The sequence below is a fragment of the Ornithodoros turicata genome, chromosome 8 (assembly GCF_037126465.1).
Source record: "Ornithodoros turicata isolate Travis chromosome 8, ASM3712646v1, whole genome shotgun sequence".
In the NCBI taxonomy this organism is placed as follows: Eukaryota; Metazoa; Arthropoda; class Arachnida; order Ixodida; family Argasidae; genus Ornithodoros; species Ornithodoros turicata.
The window spans coordinates 8,202,118-8,216,599 of record NC_088208.1 but is presented as its reverse complement, the minus strand read 5'-3'; positions in this window follow the sequence as shown (position 1 = coordinate 8,216,599).

The following is a 14,482-nucleotide window of genomic DNA, read 5'->3' as shown; positions in this document are numbered from 1 at the left end:
TTCGTAGCTCACATAGGCGAAAAACCATTTTATCATTAGCCTTGGACTGAATGTTTGTAACGGGAAATTAATTGTAAAGGGTAATTAGTTCCGAGAACACAGAGTATATACAGGTGGCCCTGAAACACCTACCGAGGTTTTAGATTCTATTATGTTCTTAGCACTGAGTGAGTGAGAGAGATATATATTATGGGTTCAGAGGCACAATATTAGCAGTGAGTAATGATAGTGTCCTATTTTTCATGTCTATAATAACAGTATGGTAAAGCATTGCCATTTCATTTTTATTTATTTTTTACTTTTCTGGCAAAAAAAAAACACCACGAAGCTGTTGCTGTTAAACGTTTAGGAGAATACAACTTCACTTATCTGAATTCCTGTAGAAAATACGTTTCCCGATCCGGTCACACAACAGAACGTGCCCTATGTCGAAACCCTGACCGTGTCTGCTCCAAAAACCTGGAGCCCTGATACGTTGGTGTATATGGACGCGCCATAGTGCCCGCTGTAACCTGCGTTGGGCGATTTCACGTCAGATCAGACAGGTAGGTACATTCGACCTCTTGGATTCTCATTATTTTTTTAATATTCAGAAGTTCATCGTATACGATAATAAACAGTGGTAAAGTGAATTGGATTGGATTGATGTTTTACTGGCGCATGAGGAACTGAGGCTATAATGCGCCAATACTGCGAGACATGATCTATTTACCAGTTAAAAGAAGACGATCAATTTAAAACTGATACAAACATAAAAAAGTATGCGAATTCAGATATCTCTAAGGTATCCAGTGTCTCTAAAAAACTTGTAAAGACTGCTAAAACGGACAAGCGGCTCATCGCCCAGCAAAAGGTAAAGTGAATTATTTCTACCAAACAGTTTTTGTACAAGAATTGTACAAAGAATTGTACAAACATTGGCCTTGAATTCGAGTGTTGCCGTTCACTTCAAATTCACTTTTGCAATGAAAAAATGACTTGCGTCTGTCCCTTCGTGTTCCCTTTCCCAAGAAATCCTTTGTGACTTCTTTTACATGTTAGTATACACCTAGGTTAGCAGGCAAAGTGCAAATTTTGGTGCGCAGTTGCAACGCTCTGTGATATCAAGAATGACCAACATGCTCTAACCTGCAATTTTCTTCGAACTGCAACCGGTCATTTCTCTGGCTGTTGGCGTCCCTCGTTGCTATACCTGGCGCCGACTTACTGATGTTTTGATGTACTCTCATTTGGCATACATATCATTCCTGTCTGTACTTTCAGCAGATGCCTGCTGAAACAAGCAACAAGTTAAGCATCCTTCGAAAAAGAAAAACACGAATTTTTCGCAGCCATTTTTCGAGATGTGATTCCATTTTTATTCTGTTTATATTTTGCAGGCAAATGACCCTATCTTTACTTTGCTGAACAAAAGAACAAAAAGGAAAGAATGTGCTGCTGCTGATGATGATTCGGGTTTTTATGGCGCACAGACAACTAAGGTCATAGTACGTCAAAACTGTGGTAAAAGTCTGACTAATTAAGCTTGTGCATGAACAATGATAAGAACGTGATCAGTTAAAAGTGTATACGATGCCCAGTAAAAACATTTACAAATGCATAAAACAGTTATACAAAATTACAAAAGACTGACCATCCCGGTGTCTTTCCAGAAGTTAAAAACTATGCTAAAGGGGATGATTGCCTGATCACCAAGCCATAGGGCGGGTGAAGAGGCAATCTGTCTGAAGTGATGTTTACGATGGGCCTTATGATGATGATGATGATTCGTGTTTTAATGGCGCAGCGGTAACTACGACCATAATGCGCCAAGACCATGATAAAACCATTAACAGTTTAAGAGAAAATGATCCAGTGATTCATTAAAGGGTACAAGGATTTCATTAAAACTAACGCGATGGGCCTTATAGTGAGGACGTGAAATGAGTATATGTATGAGAGAGAGGAGTTCACCACAGTGCTCGCACTGAGGTGGCTCCTCTCCGGGAAGTAAAAACCCAAAACAAAATGTGTCACTTCAAAAAGTGCGCACTGGCGATGGCCCTGCCGTGCGTGCATGTCGACCTACTCACTGCTAGTGCAAGCGGAGCTACAGTGCTCTACTTGTGTAAACGGTGCCGTGGAGTGGCTGCTGTCTGTCGATGTCTTGCAATAAAGAAAGCGGGAGGCTCCGTGTGATCAAAAGCTGTAGTTTATGCACATGTGTTTACACGGCCGTGAAAGTGGACGGTATTTGACCGTAATGACCGTCATATCTGATTTCACCCAGTGTTAAGGAAACTTCACCCTTCTGTAGTAATTGTCCACTATTCGAGCCATGAAACTTTTTCGAGCTCCCTTTTGCTATGCTTTCGATGCCTTGCACACATGGCAACCTTCTATTCGAGGTAAAACACGTAACTTTACCCGTTTTTTTACCCAGCAAACCATCAATATCCCACAGACCTCCCAAATTGGTCTCATACGTCACTGATGTCACGTGTATCATCACTACGTCTGCTGTATATCCACCATGAGACCTCACAAATATCCCCCAGTGAATATTCTGTGGATATGATGATGATGATGATGATGATTAGAGTTTTAATGGCGCATTGACTACATAGGTCATAATGCGCCAACACTGTGATTAAAATAAGACTAGTAAGAAGTAGGTGCAGTACTTAAAAAGGAGAGAAGTAACATATAAAATACAATACTAAAACTACACAAGATTTACAATTCCAGTATCTCTTCAAAAATTAAAAATTCTACTGAAAGGGATAATAGCCTCATCGCCAAGCAAGAGCGCTGGATGATGATGATGATGATTGAGAGTTTAGTGGCGCAACGACGACAAAGCTCATAATGCGCCAAAACTCTGATGTGTAAAATAAATTTAATTTAAAAATATACTGATTGTTTTAAAATGATAAAAAATATTCAAGTATTCAAAGGGTATGTAAATATCTCCATAAAAGCGTAACTGTGACACTGCAACTCATTAATGATCCCTACATCTCTAAAAAAAACTTAAACATTCTCAAAAGGAACGAGGGCCTCATCACACAGCAGCAATGCTGGATGGAGAGGTACACAGCGTTCATAGAGGAAAGAAAAATTGTGTTGACGATGTACCTCGAGAAAAGGACAGCTAATAAGTAAATGCAAAATGGACAGGTCAGCTCCACACTCTGTGCACGCTGGTGGGTCCTCTCCTTGTAACAAATGCCCATGGGTCAAGAAAGTATGACCCAATCTGAGCCGACTAAACAAACCTTTGTGCAGTCGGCTCTGAAAGTGTTGCACGCACTTTCCAATGTGCTGTTTTACGGTGTGCAACTTGTTGACTGTTTGTGTTTCCCAGAAGTCCTGTCATATTTTACTTATGTCTCTCTTTAACTGACGGACTAGATCACATAAGGGGACTTCAAAAGGTGTGACATCGCTTCCCTGGGAGAGGCTGCCGCGCGGTCAGCTTTCCCATTTCCACTTATGCCGAAATGGCTAGGTACCCAGCAAAATGTTAAGGTGTAACCTCTACCCTGTACGACACTCGCTAAGTATTGTGCACGCCTCACAAGAATATTTTTGTGAGTTTTTATAGTATTAATTGCATGCACGGCACTAAGTGAGTCCGTATATATAACAGAAGATATTATGCGCATTTGTAAGACATGGTTGAGTGCCACCACAACAGCGTACATCTCTGCACTGAAAATGGACAAGACACTGCTAAGACAGTGGGATTTTGTGCAGTCACCAGACACCATGGCACATGATACCGCTGAACTGGTCTTGGATGCATCGGTGTAAATTTCAGTGTGGTCACCGAAGCTCTCCTTGAGAAGTTCAAATTCGTGCTGTATCTCAACAGCAGGTCTTTCCCGTTTGTTGAACTTCAACAGTGAAATATCGCATGTTATAGCAGGTTGCCATAGAGGGAGCATTTTGTTACATTGCAAAGAAGGCAGATTGTAGCTCAGAAAACCGTAGTGTTCGGTGTCGCGTTGTAACCGCAGACTGAAAGGCACAACAGCACTGGGCTTGTTAATAAACAACCGTTCAAAACGGGTGCCCTCCACACAGGGTAAAGCGGGGTGTCGAGGATACCCTCTTACCCTCAGTCCGTACGACACTGCAAGATAGAAGCGTCGCCTTTCTAGAGACCACTCATTTGCTTCAACATAGAGACTTTGAACTGGGGAAGTCCTGAAAGCTCCAAGCACCAACCTTAAGCCGAGGTGGTGCACTGTATCCAGGCATTTTAAGGCAGAAGGCCGTGCTGACCCATAAACAAAACATGCATAGTCTAACTTGGAGCGCACAGTATGTATGTAGTTAGAGGTTTTCTGGCGCAAGGGCTACTTAGGCCAAAGAGCGCCAAGTCACTGATGAAAAAAATTCATGGATTATGTAATGAGTGATTTGTTTAAAATCAGGAAGACATTAAAATGTATACATATATGTAAAACTTATCTCTAGAGGTGTCTTGTGAAGAGTAAAATACCAATGATGACTAAAATACTTATATACTTTGTAGGATCTTGATACAATCTAAAAACCTTAAAACATTCACGTGAGGTACTATATGCTCATTGCCAAGCAAAAGCGAGGGATGAAATGGTATGCAATACCGATAGAATCGTCAGAAGTGGGTAAAGCGATACTGCTCATAAGCTGGGCATGCTATTAAAATGTGAATAACTGTTAGAGGCTCCTGACAGTATTGGCACTCTGGCTGCGGTTGTCCAAGAAGTAGGTGCTGGTGTGTTAGGTGTGTGTGCCTTATTCTTAGTCTGGAAAGTGTGACTTCAAAGAAGCGATTTCGATGATAGGAACTCTCCCACTCTTTAATTACTGGCCCCGCAGGGGGCACCGGCTTCGGCTGGTATTTGGTGAGTGGCGCCACCACGGACCCCAGCCCCCAGTCCTAAGGTGTTATCCGTACCATGCCGAGGGGATGAAAGGCGAACGGTAGAAGCCTTGAACGGTGGCGGTCGGGGTTTCCTTAAAACTCTGGGACCTTCCCATATGTATGAATGTGAAGTGTGGGTGACCAATGGGAACATTCATTTTCTTAAACCTCGCATGGTAAAACATAGTAAAACGGCAACGGTAAAACGGCAAGCGCCCGCGGACCGAAGTCTTCAAACAGGTGCTTGACACCTTTCAAATTAAATATGTTGTCGTTAGTAGTGTGAGCACAGAGACTGAAAAAAGCACTCCACTCGGGAAAATGTCGCCATTCTTCATTGAGAAGGCGGTGGCGTCTCTATCAAAGAGTGTGACTGAAATTAAGCGCCTTAGATCAGGTGACTTATTACTGGAATGCACCTCTGAAGCTGATTGTGAGCTCATACTGAACGCACAGCAGATGCTCGGAATCAAAATAACAGCAAGCTTGCACAGGACTCTGAATAGCTGCAGTGGTGTCGTGTCGTTAGCTGAACTCATTGATGTTCCTTCGGAAGAGATTCTTGAAAACCTAAAAAGCCAAAAGGTGATTGATGTAAGGAAAATAAAAATCAGGAAGAACAATGAGTACATAACGACACGGAACACAATCCTCACATTCGACTGCCCGACTCTACCAGAAAGACTGAAGGTAGGGTATCTGACTGCAGGAGTGCGGCCATATATTCGTAACCCACTTAGATGTTTTAAATGTAGCCGCTTTGGCCATCCTTCCGATGCGTGCAGAGGCTCTGAATGCTGTGCTCGCTGCAGCAAACAGGACCACAACTCCAAAGAGTGCAGAGGTCCTGATCACTGCGTTAACTGCTCAGGTGACCACCCTTCGTATTCTAGGTCTTGCCCAAAGTGGAAGTTTGAGAAAGAAGTTATGCACATCAGAGTTACACAGAAACTAAGTTATCCAGAAGCCAGAAAGAAGGCATCTCCCTTCCTGTTCCAGAAATCCTTTTCATCTGTCGTTAAAGAGAAACCAAGGATGATTTCATGTGCAACACAGACAGAAAAGACAACACAAAGTGCAGAAACACATACACTTCTCTCTCAAACACCACCTCCTGTAACAGTAACCACAGTTTCACAATCCTCTTCCGTGGCGTCAGTTTCACAGACGCCACCGTCATCATCGCAAACTGTGGAGGCAAGCTCCATGGAATGCGATAATGACACGAGCTCGCAAGGCTCATTCACGAGCGTGAGCTCACAATCCCAAAGGAAGCCTAAGGGAGATATTTCACGGAGTGGCTCACTTCCTGATATATCTCCAAATGAACTAGCGGCTGCTCGGAAGAAAAGTCCGAGACAGCCAATAATAGCCCCTAAGAAGAAATAATGAAACTTTCCTCAAACAGTACACTCTTCTTCATAGTGCAGACATCTCTTGTACAAACCTCCCTCATTTTCTCTATTATGGCGATCCTTCAGTGGAATTGTCGAGGGCTCCTCTCCAATTTTGATGATGTCAATGATCTTTCGGACAGGTTTGATGCACTCTGTTTTGCATTACAAGAAACCTATTTGAATCCACAACATATACATGCATTCCGGCGATGGAACCTGTTCCGAAAAGATCGAGTTGGTGCAAGACGTGCATCTGGTGGTGTCGCTATCCTCACATCAAAGACAATCCCTGCAAAACACCTTCCACTGAAAACAACACTTGAGGCAGTTGCTGTTCAGGTATGTCTTCACGGGGTCCTAACCATATGTTCCCTATATCTACCGCCGTCAGGCCTGGTAGGACAAAAACAACTCGAAAGTCTGTTAGATGAGCTCCCACCACCTTTTCTTTTATTGGGAGATTTCAATGCCCATAACTACTTGTGGGGCAGCACAAGGGCGGATAGTCGTGTGCAAAATGTTAGAACGGCTTATTACTCTCAAGGCCAGTGTGTCTACTCAATACTGGTACACCAACATATGTGAACGCTGCTACACAGACATTCTCTGCAATAGATCTCTCTCTGTGTATCCCATCCATTTTCCAAATGCTAGACTGGGTAGTGGATGAAAATCCTCGTGGAAGTGACCGCTTCCCAGTTACCTTAAAATTACACCTGCCTTCAAATACCCTTGGAACACGTCCACCTTGTTGGAAATTATCAGAGGCAGATTGGGGCATGTTTCAGAGAGAAGCTGATCTTTCACTCTCTTCTACTCAAGGTATGGGTGTCGAACAAATGAGCAACATGATTACAGACACGATCATAAGGGCAGCCACTAATTCAATTCCGCAAACATCCGGTCGTCTCCCCAAGTGCCCAAAGCCTTGGTGGACGAGTGATTGCGAGACAGCTCGTAAAGAACAAAACCGTGCATGGGGTACCTTTCGAAGATACCCTACAACAACAAAATTAATTATATTTAAAAAAGCCAGGACTAAAGCAAGGCGGATAAGAAGAGAAGCTAAACGTGAATCGTGGAGAAATTTTGTATCCTCTTTAAGTACGAAGACTCCCTCAAAAACTTTATGGGACAGACTCAGGAAAATCAAGGGTGAATATTCCAGCTTTAATGTCCCATTGTTACAAATAAATGGCACAACGTGTCAGAACATGGATGAACAGGCCAATGCTCTGGGTGAGCATTTTCAGGGGGTTTCGAGCTCCTTGCATTATAGTAGCGACTTCTTAAAAATCAAACAACAGAAGGAGAAACAGAATTTTCCTAGTGGAGCTTACGACAAGTATTCTTACAATGTGCCTTTTACAATGATAGAATTGTTAAGGGCAATGTCATCATCAAAAATCACAGCGCCTGGACCAGATCGAATAACTTACTCCATGCTACAGCATTTATCAAGCACTTCTCTGGAAAGTCTTCTTGATTTCTTTAATACTATATGGCAAAGGGGACATATCCCTTCTCGTTGGAAGGTTGCAACCGTTATCCCGCTTTTAAAACCAGGAAAAGATGCATCAAATCCATCAAACTATAGGCCTGTAGCACTCACAAGTTGTCTTGGGAAGACTTTTGAGCGAATGGTGAATAACCGTCTCATACACTATCTTGAGGAAAATGAGTTGACCAATATCAGTGCGGATTTCGGACAGGGTGTTCCACTACGGATCATCTTGTTCGTTTAGAAACATTCATACGCGAAGCCTTTGTACGAAAACAACATTGTGTGTCTGTTGTTTTCGACCTTGAAAAGGCCTAAGATACCGCATGGCGATATGGAATCTTGCTTGACTTGCCTTCATGTGGAATACGCGGTCGTATGTTCCACTGTGGCTCCGACTTCCTTCAAGGAAGGTCGTTCAGGGTCCAAATCGGCACAACCCTTTCGCGTCCTTTTGTACAGGAGAATGGTGTTCCTCAAGGATCTGTTTTGAGCGTTACTCTATTTATTCTTAAAATGAACTCTATCGCTAAGGTTATACCCACCTCAGTCAAGTACTCGCTCTATGTTGATGATGTCCAAATATCTTATACCCCTGTCACACGGGCATTTCCATCCTTCTCGAATCCGATCTGCATCGAACTTCCCGAGCACGCTTGAGTTTTGACGCTGCTACACGGCCACATTCAGTGCGCATTGAATGGCTGACCTGTGCAAATGAATAAACGGAACTCATTAATTTCGCGTTTCCTATATAACAGCGATATTAGTGGTAATTTATCGCATACCTATGTAAGCATCATTTGTAGCATCGCGCGCATGTCCGTCTTAAGTTATGACAGTTCACCGGGGTCGAGGATGCAAATGGCGGCAGTCGAGCCGTCTTGAAATTCTCAATCCTGTTAGGGGAACTGTCTTGAGTCAAGCAGGATCAAAGTTCGATCCTGCTTGGAAGCGGCCGTGTAGCACCATCCGATCTGCATTGGGTTCAAGCAGGTTCGGTCGAGCAGGATCGAAAATGCCCGTGTGACAGGGGTATTATTCTTCCGACAACCTAGCCATGTGCGAAAGACAGCTGCAGCTCACAATTAACAGGCTAACTAAATGGTCCAGTGAAAATGGCTTTAAATTCTCCCCAGACAAGACCGTAGGTGTACCATTTTCAAGAGCTCGAGGAATGTCCCCCGAGCCATCACTTAAAAATGAACGGCAGTGGTCTTGTTGCAGGGACAGAATGTAAATTTCTAGGTCTAGTCTTTGACAAAATGCTTACTTTCCTTCCCCACATAAAAATATTGAAGGCTAAATGCGTGAAATCTTTGAACCTTTTAAAAGTCCTGTCTCACAGGTCTTGGGGGGCAGACAGAGAAACATTGTACAAGGTCTACATGTCTACAGTTCGGTCCAGGCTGGACTACGGATGTGCAGTTTATGGCTCGGCACGCCAATCTGTCCGGAAGTGCTTAGATCCTACACACCATCAGGGCTTGCGACTTGTCCTCAGAGCATTCCGAACGTCCGAACGTCACCCGTTCAAAGCCTATACGTCGAATGGAATGAGTGGTCTCTAGGAAGGCGACGAGCTTATCTTCGTGTCATGTACGCTCTGAAGATTCGTACTTATCCACAACATACGGCGCTCTTATGCGTTACAAGGACGCCTTTTGAACAACTGTTTCTTAAACAAGTCTGCAGTCGTTCCTCCTTTTAGCATGCGAGTTTTACGAGAAGTTGAATTTTATGATTTTACCCACTACAACACCCAGCTTTTGCAGTTTGGTGGGAGCCGGCCTCCATGGCAACCACCGCCACATTCCAACTCTTCACTCACCAAGTACAAAAAAAGGCGATACTTCCACGGCTGTGCTGCAGCAGGAGTTCGAGGGTTTAAGAAAAAGCTTTGAAAAGCACGTGGCGTTTTACATGGACGAATCGAAGACTAATGCTGGTGTATCTTGCGCCATGGTAACTGGGACAGTCACAATAACTCACCGTTTACACAAAGTCATGTCGATATTCAGTGCAGAGGTTTATGCAATCATCATAACACTCAACTACATTTTACAACATTGCATTGTGTCATCAGTCATCTATACCGATTCCCTCAGCTCTATGCAGGCAGTATGTTCAGTCCAAAAAACAAACAAAAAATTTCGTGTGCAGCGAGCACGATGTCTAGCTAATACAATAACTAACAGGGGCTATCGTTTAACCCTTTGCTGGGTGCCAAGCCACGTGGGCATACACGGTAACGAAAATGCGGATCGTGCAGCTGCAGTTTCAGCTGACATAACAGTCTTTGATGTCCCTGTTCCAGACCTCAGGTTATGTTTGATGAATGCTATCAACATCAAATGGCAGCAATTTCGGAGCACACAAGAGCAGAATAAGCTACACTTGGTGAAGCCTCAAACAGGAAATCGCTCACAAAGTCTTGAAAACCTTGAAAACAGGTTACACGATGTCTTAAGGTGCAGGTTAAGGGTTGGACACACATACATGACTCACGGGTTTTTGCTACGTGTGGAGGATCCACCTGAGTGCGTGCGCTGCAGAGAGCCCCTTTCTGTCCAACACATTCTAATTACGTGCCCATTACATGAAAGTTATCGTCAGCCTGATTTCACTGAATTTTATCGTTACTCTTTACCTGTTCATCCAGCTCTTTTGCTAGGTGATGAGGCTATTGTTCCTTTTACTGGAGTACATGAATTCTTAAAGAACATTGGATATCTTAACAAACTGTGAATTTACAGTGAGCTCTTTTCTTACCCTTTCATGTTTTTTTAAGCCACCACTAGCCAAGTTGTTTTAATATGAGCATTTCAATTTTTAACTGGGTTCATCACATAACCTTGTTGTTTGGCGCATTATAGCCCTAGTAGCTTTTGCGCAAAAAAGAAAAACAAATCATCATCATCATAAATCCGGTGACAAGTGCAACCCCAACAACTATCGTCCAATATCGTTAACAAGCATACCATGTAAAATACTTGAGCTACTCGCATCTCATTCAGACTTGACTTGATTCACAATCCTTCATTTCGCCTACTCAACATGGCTTTCGCAGGAATTTCTCTTGTGACACACAGCTTATATCATTCGTTCACGACCATCACCTTGCGCTTGATAGGGGATCCCGCACTGACTGCGTGTTCCTACATTTTTCAAAGGTATTTAATTTACATAAACGACCTTCCGAATTGTATCACCTCGTCTGTCCGGCTTTACGCAGATGATTGTGTAATTTACCGTGAAATCACTAACAGTCATGATGCTGACCTGTTGCAGGACGACCTTAATAAAGTATCCGAGTGGTGCAACTGTTGGGCAATGGAACTTAACCTAACGAAATATAAGCTTCTAACGGTGTCCCGCAGCAATGTAACTAGTCAGGCCTATACTATCAACAACATCCCTCTTGAGTCTGTCTCCTGCTATAAATACTTGGGCGTTTTCATCTCTAACAACCTTGAATGGCATACGCATATTGAGTACATTACTAATAATGCGTCCCGCACCCTAGGCTACATTCGTCGAAACTTCTCATCTGTCCCGGTTCACGTGAAGACTACGCTATATAAAACACTTCTCTTGCCTAAACTGGAATATGCTGCCTCAGTCTGGGACCCTGATCAAAATAATCTCATCAAGCTAATTGAGTCAGTTCAGAACAGAGCAGCCCGTTTCATACTAGGCAACTACAATCGCACTGCCAGCGTCACCGCTATGACAACTAGCTTACGATTAACTGACCTCTCTTTGCGACGGAAAATGCTCCGCCTCTGCTTGTTTCATAATTTTTTTTATCACAACGCGACTTTAAAATCCTCTTTGATCACTCCTCCATCGTACATTTCCCTTCACGTTGATCATCGTCAAAAAGTAGGTGTATTGCGTTCTTCAACGAGATCATTCCAGGGCTCATTCATTCCCCGCACCTCATCAGAATGGAATAGTGTACCTGGTTCTGTCACTTCGATTACTAATATTATAGAATTCAAAAACAGCTTGTGCGATGTTCTTCACATATAATGCCATTATATATTGTCACGACTATCTCACTAATATGTTCATGCAGAAGTTTTTGCTTATTGTCATTTTATTGTGTCCGCATATTTATCCATTGTTACTGCGCTTTGACCTTGTATTGTGTCCTGCTCACTCCCCTCTTTAATGCCCCCTGGGCCTTGAGAGTATGTGTATAAATAAATAAATAAATAAATCCTTCCGTTGGTCACGAAACGGGTAAAGCACTTGTACTCAACGCTCTCTACGGACGAGTTGGATAGCTACGAAGCCGTGAAAGATACCGTGCTGAAAGAGCTCAGGCTAGCTCCGGGGGAGTACCGCAAACAATTCCTAACGGCGTTCAAACTTGGGGACGAAGGGTGGTCACATTTCGCTTCCGCCTTAGGAGCTACCTGTTGTACTACGCGAAGTCACGGGACGTTGATAACTTTGAGGATTTTGTCGAGTTGGTCGTAGCGGATAAGCTGAAAACGGTTATCAGTACCGCGGCATACGATTATGTTAAGATTAAAAAGCGATAAAAACCGGGCTGTTTGGTGGTACATCGTAAAAGCGATAAAACCCCGGTGCGGGGGACACAGAGAGACAAAAGAGACGAAGCACTGACTGACAAACAACTTTAATGGCAGAGACACAGCTTAAATACAGATAAATGGAGATAGTTGCATTAGCGGGCCTTCCGTGTTGGTAACGGATACAATTCAGGAGTTCATTGATAACTAACTCGAATTATGGTTCCTGGGAGGCGTTTACTTGGTGCTCCTGTTTGCGTGATTATTTTGTGATAACTTTGTGATTACAGGATGATGGCCTTGGCTACCACTAGGGATCGGGTGTGTGCAGTTAGTGTATTTAAGCTGTGTCTCTACCATTAAAGTTGTTTGTCAGTCAGCGCTTCGTCTGTTTTGTCTCTCTGTGTCCCCTGCACTTTTATCGCTTTTAGTATGTTAAGGTACAAGAAGAAAGCGGATGGGAAAAGGCGGCAGAAATTGGCGAGATGGTAACTGCTTCTGAGGAAGCGAGAGGGCATTGGTGCCGCAAGTAGAGTTCGGGCTCCACAGTCGGCGAACGGACGGAAGGAACAGCAAACGCGAGCGCAAGGGACGCGCGTAGAGAACCTCACAGAAGACGACAAATAGGTCGGAGCCCAAACGACTTAAGATGTTTTATATGTGAAGGACCGCATTACGCACGAAACTGCCCGCAGGGACAGATGGAGTGCAGGCGCGTTCAAGCTGCAGTAAATGTAGGTACCGTATCAGCAGCAACGGATCATGCCGGGATTACCGCAGTCAGCGACACGTTAGTCAATGGAACACAGGAATACAAGGCTAACTGCACAACCGCGAACGGAGCAACACATGTATCCGCCTTGCAGATTGTTGAACTGCGCAGCGGGAGTACCACCGTACAAGCTGTTGTAGATTCAGGAACTGAACTAACAGTAATGAGGTCCAGCTTATTCCCAAATGAAAGTGCGGAAGCCACGGAAAGTGTAACTCTGGTATCGGCATTCGGCCAAAAAGTCCACGCAAAATCGGGGACAGTGTCGTTTAGTATGAGTGGAAAAGAAAACAACCACAACGGCGCCGAACGGTCATGTTGCGCACACTGCGTTTTTACGGAGGAGCTTGCGGCAAAGGTGCCACGGAAGACAGAGACGACAACCAACTAGTTATGTGTCAGAACTGAAAGTGATTTATTCCAGGCGACCGCGCTCGGGTCTGCTGAGCGCTCGTCGTCTTTAGGCGGCGAAGATGCTACAGGCCTCCCCCCTAGACTGGTAGGTAACCAGAGGAGAATGTCAGGAGACTTTTCTTGAGGAGTTTAGTGATCGGGGAACAGGGCAAGGTGGAGGCGACGCCGGAAGATGGACGGGAGAGAGTAGTGCGTCGAAGTAGGCGGGCTTGACTCGATCTTTCATGAGTACCTCCGGGCGGCCATTGAGGTCGACACTCACCGTCTTCTCATCTTGCGCCAATAAGCTGTGGGGACCAGTGTACGCTGGCGTGCGTGCGCTGGGTGAGTGGCTGCTTAACGTCGTCCGCGTGAACGAAGACGTGAGAAGAGGTCTTGAGGTCCGGGTGTACAAAGATCTTCCTATTAGTGGGCTGGCGTGTGGAAACGGGCTGAAGATCCCGGAAATGGTCGCGAAGCTGTGCGGCACAGTCATGAGCACTGGGAGGCGCGGGGGAGGGGGAGCTGAGGAAGTCGCCGGGAAGCCTCAGCGGGCAACCAAATACCTAGTCCGCGGGGCTACACTGGAGGTCCTGCTTGAGGGAAGAGCGAAGACCTAAGAGCACCCAGGGCAGGTGATCGACCCAATTCGCCGAGTCGCTTCTAGCGCAGATGGCGGCTTTCAGCTGCTTGTGCAGACGTTCGACCATGCCGTTCGCTGAAGGGTGGTAGGCCGTGGTCTTCGAATGCTTGGCGCCGATGGCAGCGAGGAGGGCTCCGAAGCTACGGGAGGTAAATTGGCGACCTCTATCTGTGGTGACGATGCTGGAGCAGCCGAAGCGCGCAACCCAACCGAAGAGGAATGCACGACCAACAGTGCCGGCCGCGCGTCGGGGATCGGTAGCACTTCCGCCCAACGGGTAAACCAATCAACACAGGTGAAGAGGTATCGGTTACCCTGCGAGATGGGAAGAGGCC